Source organism: Perognathus longimembris, chromosome 2 (assembly GCF_023159225.1).
Source record: "Perognathus longimembris pacificus isolate PPM17 chromosome 2, ASM2315922v1, whole genome shotgun sequence".
In the NCBI taxonomy this organism is placed as follows: domain Eukaryota; kingdom Metazoa; phylum Chordata; class Mammalia; order Rodentia; family Heteromyidae; genus Perognathus; species Perognathus longimembris.
In genome coordinates this window covers 17,232,922-17,249,101 of record NC_063162.1, presented here as the reverse complement: position 1 = coordinate 17,249,101, position 16,180 = coordinate 17,232,922, and positions in this window count along the sequence as shown.

Genomic DNA, 16,180 nt, shown 5'->3' with positions numbered 1-16,180 from the left:
ACTTGGGGTACTCTGAACAAATGTATCCCTCTACCACCATATTTCATCCTCCCCTCCCACAGTACCTCTTTCAAATATCATTTAGAGAGATGGGGCTGGGGATATGGCCTAGTGGCAAGAGTGCCTGCCTCATATACATGAGGCCCTGGGTTCGATTCCCCAGCACCACATATACAGAAAATGGCCAGAAGTGGCGTTGTGGCTCAAGTGGCAGGGTGCTAGCCTTGAGCAAAAAGAAGCCAGGGACAGTGCTCAGGCCCTGAGTCCAAGCCCCAGGAATGGCCAAAAAAAAAAAAAAGTAAAAAAAAAATATCATTTAGAGGAGTTTATTATGTGTGTGTGTGTGTGTGTGTGTGTGTGTGTGTGTGTGTGTGTGTGTGTGTGATCTTCATGCTTGAAATCAGGACCTGGGATCTGAACTTGAAGGTTTCTACCAAAAGCTAATGCTGTACCACTTAAACCCAGTTCCACTGTTTTGGCAGGTAGCTTTTTGGAGATGAGTCTTAAGGACTTTCCTTCTAGATGGAACCATGATACTTAGATCTCAGCTTCTTGAGTACCTAAGATTACAGGTTTGGGACATGAGCACCTGGCTGGGAAATTGGGTATGTACATGACTGTCCCTCTTAGGGACAGAAATGAATTGATTTTCTCCTAGGAGTTTATGATTTGGGTGATTATGGCTGGTCATTGTGTCTAAGTAATCAGTCCTGGATAAAAATCCTTAATTCAGTTTCCAGTGGGCTTTCTCCTTGGCAGGTAGGCCTATAGGGAATTGCATTTGTGTATGGAAGGAGAGAGTATATTCTGTAGACCTTTCTGGAAAGACATGGAAAAGTCTACATGTGGATTTGAATAATAGGCTCTAATGAGAAATTTTTTTCTCATAGTTATATAATGTGGCGATGCATTCTTACTGCGTTACTGTAGTAAAACTTGGCCATGCATAAAATCATGTACTGTATCCCTGGAGAATTTATGAGAAAACTTGGATTTTGTGGTTGGTTCTAGAGCTGGTAAAACATATTTTATGTGAAGTACAGATATAAATAGCAAAAAAAGTGTTGACATAGAAATATTATATTATCTTCTGTTTATTATTCACTATCTGGTTCTAAAACCTCTGGATAAAAATCATTCAATTTGAGGGTTCTGGGTCATATCAATTTTCTTAAAGGTATCTTTTTTAATAATAATATTTACTAGTAAGACTCATTAAATTCTCCCCACTTAGATATGTGATTGGCATTGTAAACAATAGTTTCAAAAGTAGGATTTTGACATTTTATGTCAAATCATATCTGCTGTAGTCTTCTGTCAGCAAATGGCAATTTCAGGGTTCACCTCTCAAGTTTTTCAGGCTAAAAGCTTTGAAGTTGCTGTAAATTCCCCTCTATTTCTCAGGGCATGTGAATAATTCACAATTATTGGAGACTAACTTCAAAATGTGATCACGTCATGGTATCACTACCTTTATTTCTCTAGATTAAAGTATACTCTCTCAGCCTGGATACTTTTCATTACCAACACTTTGATCTGCCATTTACACATTGCAGGTATACTTGCTCAAAGAATCTCATAAGCTGAGCTGGATCATGAGGCAATTCCATTGTGTCCTGGGCACCTAGGCTTTGACTTTGCTGAGCTATGAATATAAAAATCTTTTTAAACTTCAAAATATTGTTTCAAACTCTTGTTTGATTTTTTTATTTAAAAATACCTCTGAAAATTACAAATAGAGAGAAATTTTAAGTGACATAAAAAATGATGAGCCTAAGACTTCCCAAATCCTAAAGGCTTGAACATTTATTCGAGAGGGGGTAAAATGGCCAAATCACATAAATATAGTCTCTTTCTCTTTCCTTCTCTTTCTTTTCCTCTTCAGCTTTTTAAAGGGTGTACTAAGACAGACATTTCTATTACAGATGAAAACATGTCTCAAGCATCTTCTGAAGAAGAAGTGTCCAGTGGGATTATTATGGTCTAGAAGAGAGCTGCTTAGGAAATCCTCCTTAGTATGTTTTCTTTATCATGCTTCATTAGAAAGTCTTCTGTTTAATTATGGAAAGAGGATTGTGGGTTAAACTTGAGAGAGCAGGAAATAACATAGATAATTTGATATTATTTTTCTGTCTTTCACTGTAGAAATGACACTACTGACACTGAGTGAGAAATTCTCTATTTTTATAAAGTGTGTCCCAGGAATCTGAGGTGAGAATAATTTTCTTCCATCACATCTTGGCATTAAACACCAGCAACAAAACTCACTTTGTAAGGAACTACTGCCTTCAAAGGAATTCTAAGGTCAGCAATGCAGGATACTAGTTGACAATATGGGCTCAAGTCTGACCAGTTGAAATTAACTTCAGTTCTACCACACTATCCTTTTTTTGTCTTTGCTTTCTTTATTTAACCTCATTCATTACTTTCTCCATTTTTATGAGCCAAATACTTGCTTTTCTGTGGTCGCATAATCCTTTCTGCATATGTAGAACAATCTTGCCAAATAATAAAGGATCCCTAAATGATCATCTCATCATTACATATATATAATGCCAATTTTGTGCAATCATAATCCTAAGAAGTATTGTTCTCTTTTAAGAGTTTTACTCATGAAAAATTTGTCATATACTGATATGGACTCATCTATATAAAGAAAGGAAAGGAAAAACATGATGGGGAAGTTGAACATGGTCCAAGTTCATTACCAACACAAACAAAAATAGCATAATTTATCCCACTAAAACTTGTTAAAAGGTGAGATCACCCTAAAATCTGTTAAAAGATGGGGTGAGTTTAGGCAAAGTATGTTATGCATGTATGTAAATATCACAGTGAAACCTCTTTGTACAATTAAAGCTAATAAAAATTTTTAATATTCAAAAACTAAAGAAGGAAAGAGTATATTTTTATGTGTTCATTTTCTGTCTTAAGGAATAGGCAGCATGTTAGAAAGTGAGGCTTGAATATAAGTTAGAGGTATCAACAACCTGTTTAGATGCAATGTTCTCATATACTTCAGAAAATTCAACAGAGTATCAGCTACAGAGTGCTCACATAAGGAGAAAATGCTATTATATATTACAGGATAAAAATGTCTTGCCTGGATTTAAAGGAAAGAAAGGACTTTGCAAACCTAAGAATAAAGTGAACAGGCTAAGGCCTTTGTCAAAGATAATTTTAGACCTGGCTGTCGTTAGATTCTCTTATCTGGAAAAAAAAATGCCCCTTGATAATGAAAGAAGAGAATAAGAGTAGCCTGATGGGGTAAATGGACATTAGCACGGTAACAAGTTACCTGACATTTCACATGGCTTTTCAACTGGATATAAAAGACACAGATCCCAGCTTTGTTCTTTGCTGTCTTTATATTTCTAAGCAGATGACAAATGCTCTCTGTTGCTCAGTTTTTCATCTATCTACAAGGTAAAATAATGCCAGTTTTTCTGACTTATTGTGATTAAATGTTAATAATTGAGTATATAGAAATGAGATAGGTATAATGATGAACATGTACTACTACGTGTTAAATACACCATTATTATTTGATTTTTTGCCTTGGAAATGTAAGCATAAATCATAAAATAAATAGTATATCCTTGTCTAATTGTGTCGTAGATCAGTGTGGCTCTTGATAAAAAGTCTTCCTGAAGCCGTGGGGCTTGGAATCAAGTTTACTTGTTGTCTTTCAGTACATGGCTTCTAAATCAATCAATCTGGACAAGAAAAAATTAATTTCAAAGATGAAGAAAGTTGTATGAATTGAGACAAGGGAATGGAATGATCTTGTACAATATTTCACAGAAAATCTTACTGTGTATTAGTTCATCCATAGATCTCCCAGTTAGTACCAATTTTTAATATGAGCCAACAATCATCAGAATAAAAAGTAAAAATTATGTTTAACTTGACTTTAAAGAACAAATAGGAAATAAACAGACAGCAAAAATAAATTGGAATTAATATCTCATGTATTTATTTAAGTACAAAGTTATATTCCATTTTTCCTTACTATTGAATTCAAGTACTTACTGATAATTTCCATATGTCTGTCTCCTTTTCAGCTTCCCTGACTGGCTTTGGAAAAATAACACTCGCTAGGATATTTTAAGTCTGAACATCAACACATATTCATACATATTGTTAATATTATCTTTCCTTAAAAAATGAACATTACACATAGCCTTATCATGTCTAATGTCATCTCTCTTAGGAGAGTCTCTAGGTCCTGGCTTTCTAATTGTCCTCTAATGCAAAGTCATAACTGCCTAGTCATCATTAAGGCTAATTTAATTGGGACAAGTTGATGGTGGAATGACTGTACTGTGACCACTTCATGCTCCAGAGCCAGAGAGCAACCCAGATTTCTGCTTGTTATAAAATGTGCTAAGCTCTGGGCTTCAATGTCCCCAGCTGCAGTAAAACACACTGAGTATTTAGTGCCATCTGGATGCACCAAATCACTCTGTAAGCCTTTGGAACAGGAGAGTTCATATTGCTGTGTCCTGAGTAGAAATTAATATCTTGTCTTTTCCTGATCCAGTGAGTCTTATTGTCTACTTTTATACTTATGGATCTGTGCAAACCCAACCAGTGTGGAGACTTAGATATGTTTTAAAGTATGGTTATTGTTTTTTTCTCTATACATTTGAAGATTATTTCATGATACCATTCAAATAAGCTTCTAACATCTGTTCCTTAAGATTCTTCCTTCTTCTCTCCCTCTGTATCTTCACTTACATTGTTATAAGATCATAAAATCAAAACTGTGTCACTCCGAAGACAGATGATTCACTTCTTGTGTTTTCTAGAATTACTCCCCTTAGGAAAAGACATATTCATCTCAATAACATTTTTATGGTATGGTGGCTCACTGTCTAGGCTTGAAGTAAGACTGAGTGGATCTGGATCCACCAGCATTACTTGAAATTTTTATAAACCTCAATAATTACTTTATATATTAGTGCCTCATTTTCCTCTGATATAGAGTTAGTAACAGTAACAAACTCACAAAGTTGCAGAGATTGTGTGAGTTAAAAAATAATACATAGCTCTAAATGTCCAGAAAATATCAGCAACTCTGTCAATATAACCATCATTCTTACTATTGACATCAAGAGATCCAGGCTTGTGCCATTCTGGACACCACATAAAATCTTCAGAACCACAGGAGTCAAATACTTGTATATCTTCCTGAAGGAATCATCTAAAGATACAGAGATATAAATTCCATTTTAGTGCTTCTCAATACCTGGATTGATTGTACTTTTCTCCTTTAAGTACTCCATACCTTCATGCATCATAAGTCATAACGAACACACACACACACACACACACAGATATTATTTCTTCATACATGAAACATCCTTTTGTTTACCACTATTGGACTTCCTTGCTGTTTCTTTTTCATTGATTTTCTTTTTTAATCTGTCTTTATCCTTGAATCCTTATGAAAAACATTTGTGTCTCACCATGATAGTGAAACATTTAAGTTTCAATGAATACCATAATGAAAGGAAGGAAGAATGGGAAGAAGGAAGGAATTAGACTTGCCAATTTTAAGTTTTGTGCATTGAGAAATAATTATTTCTGGAAGATGATCTTGTGGCTGAAGGTCTCTTTAGGCCACTGTCATAAAAATTCAATATTCCATCAATGTTCATTAACCACTTTTTTTCCATAGGAGGAAAAAGAAATCCCACTGGATAGTATTTATGTTCCGTTTTCCTTAGATACTCATATTTCTCTCCACTTTCATTTGTTTCTTCATAGTAGAAATCAAAATTTGATATTTGTTGGGATTTGAATAAATGGATATATACATGAATTTTTCAAGAACCCTTCTCATATATAGGGGAAAAGTATGCTCATCTTTGTTCAGGAAAGTCCTAGTTGCTGCTTATTATTTTGGGTTAATTATTAATGGCTTCCTGTTTCACTCTCAAAAGTATCTTTGTTTTGATGCTGTGTCATGCTTTCATACTGATTACAAAGCAGTTTTGGTTGATGTGAGTCAACTCATATATAGCACAGGGTTATTGCATGATCAATCACGAACAATGATCACATGTCCCTTGTGTTTTGGTTTTATTTGTCCCATTGAGCACTCAGTCCTGCCCCATGGGCCTTCTCCTGCCTATTTCCGTTATCTTCACCTGAGACTACTTTATCAAACCTTCAGATGAAGATCATATGTCATATGGTCTTGGGTCAAAAATTTTGGTTTTGCTCCTCAGAAATCAAACGTTTCTTATGTTTTTCAAATTTTTATTAAGGACAAAAAGTAGACTTATTGACTACATAGATTAAAAAGTTCAATTGCTTCCTCATTTCAGGAATAGTTGGATTTGAGTGATCAGAATGCAGTACCAGAAGCTGTCAATACTTCTCGGCTTTGATTTATGCTCTGTTGTCTTCGTTCTCAAAATGTCTCTTGTAGAGCACCATGGATCTGGCTGATAGTCTTGTCGCTACACATCACAGCTCCCTTATGGGATACTTGTGCCTTGTGGCCTCTGACAAGTCTTAAGATTTACTTTGGTCTGGCTATTTTTTTATTATGAGACTACACATAATCAAGAGTTTGGAGGCTAAAATGTCTTGAATAGGCCTGATCTATACACCACATCAGGAAATGAACTGGAGGCTCACCAAACTGAAACTGGAAGGAAATAAAAATAACCTATGTTGAGAATTTTCTTGTTGTGGAGGTGTTTTGTTTTGTTTTTTTAATGTTGTTCTACTTGTGGTTAAATACTTCCTGTTGCTTTTTTCTTCGTGAATTCCTTTCACAATTCACAGTACTGGGCTTCCTCTGTCTTGGCATTGTCCATCTTTAAACAGGCTCCACAGGTTGGATGAGTCCATGTGGGGTGAGTGCGTGTATGAATTCCATTACACACTAGTTACAGACATGCATGCATGACTTCCACTACCTCCCAGGAGTCAGAACTTAGGGATGTGACTCCACAAACTTGAAAGTGGACTGGAAAAAGGGCACAGAAGGAGCAATAGCCAAATTCATTAAATCTTATAAGTAGTGGCATTATTTTTTGGGGGGGAGAACCAATGTAAATTACATTTCAAGAAATGGGCCTTATTCCTTGTTCTCAGTGACAGAGAGCACCAGTCTTTGTTAGGGTTCTAGTATTTCAGAACAGAAAACCTAACTTTAGAAGACTCCTTTAGCCCCTTTGTATATACTGAGCAGTTCTCAGAGCTCCCTCTTGCAGACCTTTATGCTGGCTTTCCACTGAAGACTTGTCTTCTTTTGCGGTCATGACTTCAGATTGTGAGGGTCATTCTGTCAATTCTGTGACTTTTCCACAATGGTCCCACACTGACCACAGTGACTTGCTGTGCTGTTTTGTATTTACCAACTTGTTTTTACTGCAAGAGCCATTATACATTTACTTTCCCATGTTCAGCAATTTTTATGGCAGTATTTCCAGCCCTGCTCTAGTTAACAGGCTGTCAACCCCTTGATAACAATCCCAATTTATCACTCAGCTGTAAATATTGTCTCCAGGCAAAGCTTGGCCTACATGGTCTGAGCCCTGGAGCAATTTTATTTTTACTTATTCTAAATAAAACTTAAATTACTCCCTGGGTGTGGGTGTGTAATCATGAGAGGTAAGAAAAGGGGGAAGGAGAAAGAAGGGAGAGAGAGAGAGAGAGAGAGAGAGAGAGAGAGAGAGAGAGAGAGAGAGAGAGAGAGAGAGAGCACGAGCAAGAGAGAGAGAGAGAGAAAGAGAGACAGAGAGAGAGGCAGAGAGAGACACACACAGAGAGAGATTATCTGCAAAACTGCAAAGCCTTGCTTGGAGATCCTTCAAAGGCTGAATAGAATAAAAAAAAAGTGACTACTTTTAAGGAGTAAAAAACTAAAATATATGGAATCATTAAAAAGTGAGCCATGAAAGAACAACAGGGCAGGGCAGGTTCTAATTGAGAAGATTATGAAAGGCAAATGTGGAGAGAGTAGAGGACTCCTTATGCCATGTCTCTGCTTCCCTGTTTTTAACTCCTCACTAGCAAGTGCTGCATATTCAGCTGCTCTTGCTGGGCTAGTGATTTTATATGTTCCCATGCATGTATGTTTTGATTCCATATACTTTTTGAACAACAGTGGGTAAGAGGTAAGGATAACAGTATCACCCTTATTTTGAAGATGTAGCATTTCAGCTAGGAAGCGAGGACCACACTCATGGTATAATGGAAGTTCTGCTTATCTTTGAAGTTCTTTGGATATCTATATTTATATGAAAATATACTAATATCTATAGATGCATATATATTTATACTTGAATATGTAAATATGTATAAGTATATATGTAATAAATCCATATATATGTATCTGTATATACACATGTATATGTGTATATATATATTTGGATATAATCAAAGAAGAAAAAATATGGTTAGAGAAATAAATACAGCAAAGCACAGAAATCAAGACTGGACTCAATCAGAAAGCCTTGAAGTAGGATAGTGTTGTCTCCATTGATTTTCCTTCTCCTTCAGACCCTGGAGTGCTCATTTTTCTATTGTGTTTCAGTGGTCCAGTGGCCACCCTTGTGTCATATGAATGCATGTCGTTTGAAGTCTCTTATTAACAATGCTGTTATCTGGTGGCCTAAGTTCTCCAATTTTGTACTTTCTAAAACTGATTTTGCTGTTCCTTGCTTTTCACATTGACTTTCCACTTATACTTCACAACTAACATATGATGAGGTTCCAAACAGTCTAGAAGTATCTGCAATGTCATAGCCCTGATTTTATAGGAAATTTGAGAAAGAAGTATTTTTTTTACAATTTTGATTGCTCTAATCCAGCTAAAAGAGAAATGGCCAGACTTATAGAACATTACACATTTATTTCCAAAATGTGTGAATTTTCTCAGTTTTAGATATTTTAGATGATTCATATCTCTATATTTCACATTATTGATCTATTTTGAATAGAACATGTTTGTTGATTATTGTTATATTTCTTTGTTAACCATATTTATTATTAGATCTAAAAGTTCTGTGCTAAGTACACCTATTAACTCAACTGTTCTGTATTTTTCCATAAATAATCCAAGGGCATATCATTATCTGAGAAGAAAGCTGACAAACTTTTTAAACTTTTCTCCACTGTATGCTTTTTGATTATTTTCATATATCTCCTCAGAATAGGTAACATTTCTTGTAGATAAAATCAAAGTGATTATAGTAATAAAAGACATCCTTTCTTTTCTCTACTCAAATTTGTTTCATATCTCACTACTGATATTTTGTTTTATTTATTATAGTTAATACTTGTAGAAATTTCAAATTATTTTCCATTGATAAGGATTTGACATTGTCTTTATTTCTTTAGGGGAATATGATGATGGGGAATGCTATTATTTACATCAAAGAGCCAACTTCTTTTCTCTGTTCATTTTGTCAAATGTAATATACCATAATAACACCATTATTGTCATCTTAATTTAATTGTGATTTTTCTTTTCTTTTATTCTGTTCCTTATGATGAAGGCTTAATCATGGTCATGATCCAGCAACTAATTTCTACTTACCCAATAATAAATTTCACTCACTTTTGAGTAATGTTAGTCTGGGATCTCTGTTAATAAAATTTCCTAAGTAGGTCTCTTTCCTTGAACATAGCCTTGCATTTCTCTACCTTTTCCAAATCTGAAACCTAACACTTGAATCTCAAACACGGGTCTACGTCCAATCTAAGACATTATGCTGGACTCAAACTATATTCAAGCCCTCTGTCCCATTCAATTGAACCACAAAGTCTCTTTTTCTTAAATATGTAAATGAAACCAATTTCTCCCTCATTCACCAATCAGAGAACACCTAAATGCATATGTATGCACAAAGACCCTCTCTTTCTTGTTTCTCTGTCTCTCTGTCTCTCTGTCTCTCTGTCTCTCTGTCTCTCTCTCTCTCTCTTTCTCACACACACACACACACACACACACACACACACACACACACACACACACACACCAGTTGACTCAGAACAGAGCTGTGCTGATTGCTTTGGATAGACCGTGAATCAAGATGGTGTCTGGCACAAAGGAGATACCCTAAATAAAAGAATGAAGAGAGAATGAATGCAAGGATATAAAATTACTTTTTTATTCCAGAAATTATTCATTTATTTAATAAATCTTCAGTGAATAACACTACCTATGAAAATTCGAAAGTAGAGCTGGAAAATGATAAATCACATAGAAATATTCCTAAGACACAGGTTTATTTTTCAATGAATTTGTTGTTCAATGAAAAGAAAAATACATGTCAATGATCCATAGCAGCTTGAAAATATTGACTTATCTCTGGCATAAAACATGTGCTATGGCAATAAATAAATTAATATGTAAAAATGTATATTAATTTATATAAAATGCTTTATGTATGTTGAAAGTGCCAGTCACTGTTAGGGAAAAGAAGTAACATACAGAGATATCCATCCATATATGTGTGGAGAGAGGGAGAGGGAGAAGGAGAGAGAGAGAGAGAGAAAATCCTTGGTCTCTAATGGTTTAGACTGAGTTGGAAGAAAATTGTATGTGAAGAATGAATATTAACATGTTAAAATATATTTTATGTATGCATTATATGCTACAAGTTAGATTGCTTGATTAATGCTACCAGTACTCATTTGGTTCAAACTTACATTGGAAATGAATCCTGACATTAATAGATGTGGCTCCTGCCTTTATCTGAGTAGAGTGAAAATCAAGGAATGATTCTGAGAGGCAGCAGTTAATAGAGTAGCATCTAAGTAAGAAATATGGAAAGGGAAAGTATTTGAAGTAGAATAAATGCCATAAGTTAAGTTTCAGGGACAGGAGAGAAAAATGACCTTATATATATATATATATAATATTATATATTATGTAATATATATAAAATATATGGTCAATTATATACAATATATCATATAATATATTAAATATGTAATATATATAGCTCACTTTAAATGTATAGAAATTAGAATATGGAAGTTAAGAAAAGATCAGGGGTGTGTAGAAAGATTCTCGAGGTCTCAAGCCTTTTTCGCTATTATGAAATAATTCACTTTAAGGTTAATTTATGAGTTCATTCATGATTTTAGTATTCCCAGATCAGAACAATTCAATTCAAAACAATAAAATTGAATACAGGTTCATTAAATAAAAGATTCAAAACTTGAAGTAATTAACTTGTTCCAATTATGCAAGTCTTAGAACATTCACTTCACATTTACTACTTAGTAGCTGTTACATTTCTCAGTGTAATTCAAAGACAACTCTCCTCAAGACTTCCCTCATTATGGTGTAATAGGAGACAGGTACCCAGAGGCCTTTGGGACAAAACAGACTTTTTCTGGCAAGAGACAATTAGTCACTCAGAGAATTGTTTTTTTCTTTTTTTTGTTTTGTTTCCCCATGTGATCAGGTCGTATTTAACCAGAGGAACAAATTTAAAGAAGAGATTTTAGCAATCAGAACCTTACAAAAAGAATCTTTAAGCATTTTTTGGTAAAAGAGAGACTTGAACCAGTACAGAATTACTCCTGGTAAGAATGAAGGTATTATCTCTTTATGTTCTGGTTCAAACAATATTAATGAACTATTTATTTAGCTAATCATACTTAATTTTACAAGTATGATAAGTAGATTGGCGGTTTTTCTGTTGGTACAAGAACAAATTAGGAAAGTGATTTCATATTTATTAGAAGATTGTAAAGAGTTATTCTAGCAAGACTTGACTCAGCAAAATATTTTAAATGTTAACTAACATCTCTCTTCTTTAAGTTATTGGATTGCCTAATTATTGGGTGGGAGAAAACAAAATTTCAAAGTTAACAGAAGAACATAAAAGTTATTCATAAAATTCAACAATAAACTCTACAACCTTGATATATAAGCCTCTACATATCTTTCACTATATATACTTTTTTCTTTCAAAAATGGCCTAATACAATATCTTGTGAATTTTAAAGACAACTAAATGAATGTATTTTGACTTCAAATATATGAACATATTTTGACTTTAATAGATATATTTTTTCATTGTAACAGATTTACCCTGTTGAATTACATAGGTTTGTCACAATTTATTTATTTCAATCACTTATATAGTTTGAAAATTTCCAATGTTGGAAACAATGCTGTAGTAAACTTTCTTATATTTTCATATTTTTATGCTTGTCTAATTATGTCATTTAAAATAAAGTCCAATGCCATAATTACTGGTCAAAAGATATAAAACATAGATTTTATTTTAAAATTTTAATAACCAGTTTATTTTCATCCTTTACTAAATGCTGTATCTATAGCTTCAGCTGATATTTTGAGTTCATGGGTAGATATTTAAAAAACATGAAATTACTAAAAATTAATGAATTAATGAAAATTGAAGTCATTTTAATTTACTAGTTTATAAATATCCTGGAGTAACTCACTTCTGACATTCATATTCTCATAAGTGATTTCTATCTCAAGAGCTGTTAAAATAATCAGTTCTTGTAATAATATTTACATAAAAATAATTGTTTGAAAATTAAACTGGAAAAGTTTGATCGCTTCTTGAACCACATATGACTGTGACTCAAAATTAAAAGATCTGCACTTGACTTTGACATTCTCATTAAAGACAGGCACATGATGTTTGGAAATGAGAAAATACTTAGTAGAAGAAATGCACAATATATCCATAGAAACATAGAGTTACTGCCACAAGAAATAACTTTATGAAAGAAAATGTTTAAAGTATAATAATTTAATTTAGTATGTATGTATTATATCCACCTAACTTTTTTATGTGCATGTGTGCAGGTATGATGGTTTAAACTCTAGACTTTATGTTCTTAGTATACTTGGTTGCTCATGGCTGCTACTCATTACCTCTAACATAACATTCCTGCTGGTTATTTCATAAATTGAGTCTTAAAGACTTTTCAGGCAGGTTTCACACCACAGACAGCTGGATTCCAACTTTCTGAGTGTCTAGGAATACAGATATCAACAGCTGATATGCAGCTTAGTTCATCTTAATAAACAAGACAAAGAAAATAATTTATAAAATATTACATGATTGTGATGAAAAATTGTCAAATGCACACTAGAAAAATGGCAAGAATCTTCAACAAATAGTGCTGGCATAACTGGTTCAACAGCTCTTACAAACTAAAACTAGATCCTTATATATCATCTGCAAAAAAATAAATTCCAAATGGATCAAAGACATCAAAGTAAAATCAGATACCCTGAAAACACTACAAGAGGAATAGGAGAAACACTTGGGTTCATTGCCACAGGACAGAATTTCCTTAATAAAGGCCCAGAAACACAACAAATCAAAGAAAGTTTGGACAAATGGGACTACATCAAACTGCAGGGCAAAGGACATAGCTTGCAAGATAAATAGAAAGCCCACAGATTGAGAGAATATCTTTACTGGCCATGCAATGGACAAAGGCCTCATATCTAAAATGTACATAGAACTCAAAAATTTAAACTCCTCCAAAACAAATCCTCAAAGAACCAATGGCCCCCTCAACAAATGGGCTAAAGACTTAAAAAGAGACTTCTCTGAAGAGAACATGAGAATGGTCAAGAGATACATGAAAAAGTGCTCTACATCACTTGCCATAAAAGAAATGCAAATCAAAACAACATTGAGATTCCACCTCACCCCAGTAAGAATGTCCATTATCTGGAAAACTAACAATAACAAATGCTAGACGGGATGTGGCCAAAAGGCAACCCTACTATATTGTTGGTGGGAATGTAAACTTGTTCAGCCATTCTGGAAAGTTGTATGGAGGTTCCTCAGAAGGCATATATCTAGCTCCCCTACAACACAGTAGCTCCACTTTGGGGCATCTACCCAAAAGACTACAAGCAAAGCCACACTAAAGCTACCAGCACAATTTGTCATTGCTAAAATATGGAACCATCCCAAATGCCCCTCAATAGATGAGTGGATCAAGAAAATGTGGTACAAATACATAATGGAATTCGATGTCTCTATCGGAAAGAATGACACTGCCCCATTCATAAGGAAATGAAGGACTTGGAAAAAAAATCATGCTAAGTGAAGTCTAGGATGCAGCTAGCAGAAGATCACAAGAGCTCAATAGCTATGCCCATATGGACACATAAGATGATGCTTAAGCGGAATGAACACCAAGTTATGGAAACAAGTGGTATATCATTGTTGTAGTTATTTTCAATATGCCATGTGAAACCGTACCTTTATTTTTCTCTTGTATTTCCTTCCCATGGTTTTACCCTTGGTATCACTGTAACTGATCTTAGTACCCAGGGTCCTATATATACACTTGTATTGGAACTACAGAATGGAAAGGGAATACCAAAATCGAGAGACAAAGGATAAAAAGACAAACCAATGCAACAGCAACACTTACAAAACTATTTGGTGCCAACCAACTGTATAACTCATGTCAGGCAGAAGGAAATAGGGAGGGGGGAGACTGGTTAAAAATGAAGGAGGAGGTAACAAGTTGGATAATAAATGTACTTGTCTTACATATGAAACTGTAACCCCTCTGTATTTAACTTTGACTATAAAGAAGAAGCAAAAATAACCAGCAAGAAAAAAATAAAAGAAAAACAAGAAATAGAAAAACTAACATTTGGAAAAAAAATAGAAAAATGTTCCCAAGCATAAAGCAAGAAGTAAGGAAGACAGGCAAGGCAACAGAAAAAAAAGAAAGACTAAAAACAGATTAAAATACTAAAACGACATAAAGTAGAAATTTAAATGCAATAGGAAATCATTAAATGAAAACTTATTATACTTGCATATTTAAAAACATGCCTAGAATTACAACACAAACTTACATTCTGATAAAAAATGGATATATGCCTACTAAATTATAGGTAGGTAAATAAATCATATAACTAATAGGCAACATTTCAACATATTGACCTGAATACCAGAGAAATCAATTTTAATATATAAATCTTTGTAATGCATAAGACATGCTTTGTATTGGAAATCACATTTTTATGTTCAGATAATTCTATAGTTCCAGATATCCCTATATTAAAATAACCCAAAAAGTAATATCACATTTGAACTCATGAATATTCACATAACAGAATGTTGTCTTTACTTTCTCATGGGAAAATACAATCGTCCTCCATATACTCTATGCAGTGGGATGTAAAAATGTAAGCTAAAACTAAGTGTTAGCTGCAATAAGATGTGAGGAATAGGTTCTTTTCATGGCATCTATTGCCAAATGAGTTAGGAGAACTCAGGCCAGAGAAGTCAGCAAGAGCTAGTACTATGAGCATCCACATCAGTATATCTGGTCAACACCTAAATCAATATCATACAGGCAGACTGGTCATTCATTCACTCATTCATTCATCCATTTGTCTATGTGACCATTCTTTTATTTTATTTTTTGCTTTCCATCATCTTTATATATTTTTTCATTAATTTATTTATTGTCAAAGTAATGTACAGAGGAGTTACAGTTTCATATGTAAGGCCATAAATACATTTCTTATCAAATTTATTACTTCCTCACTTTTTCCCACCTTTTTCCCTCCCAAATCCCTTCCCCACCCCGAGTTGTACAGTTGGTTTATAGCATATTGTCTTCTAAGTATTGCTATTGCATTGGTTTGACTTTTACCCCTTTTGTCTCCATTTTGATGTTCCCCTTCCCTTCCCTAGTTATGATAAACATACATGCAATACCCAGGGTACCAAAATCAGTTACAGTGACATCAGGGGTAAAACCATGGGAAAGAAAGAGGAAAGTAAAAGGCATAATATCACATGGAATGTTGAAAATAACAATAACAACAACAATAAACCACTTATTTCCACAACTTGGAGTTCATTTCACTTGTCATCATCTTATGTGTTCATATGTACATAGCTATTGAAGTATTGTGATCTTCTGCTAGGACTATCCTAGACATGTTTTTTTTTTTTTTTTTTTTTTGGCCATTCCTGGGCCTTGGACTCAGGGCCTGAGCACTGTCCCTGGCTTCTTCCCGCTCAAGGCTAGCACTCTGCCACTTGAGCCACAGTGCCGCTTCTGGCCATTTTCTGTATATGTGGTGCTGGGGAATCGAACCTAGGGCCTCGTGTATCTGAGGCAGGCACTCTTGCCACTAGGCTATATCCCCAGCCCCCCTAGACATGTA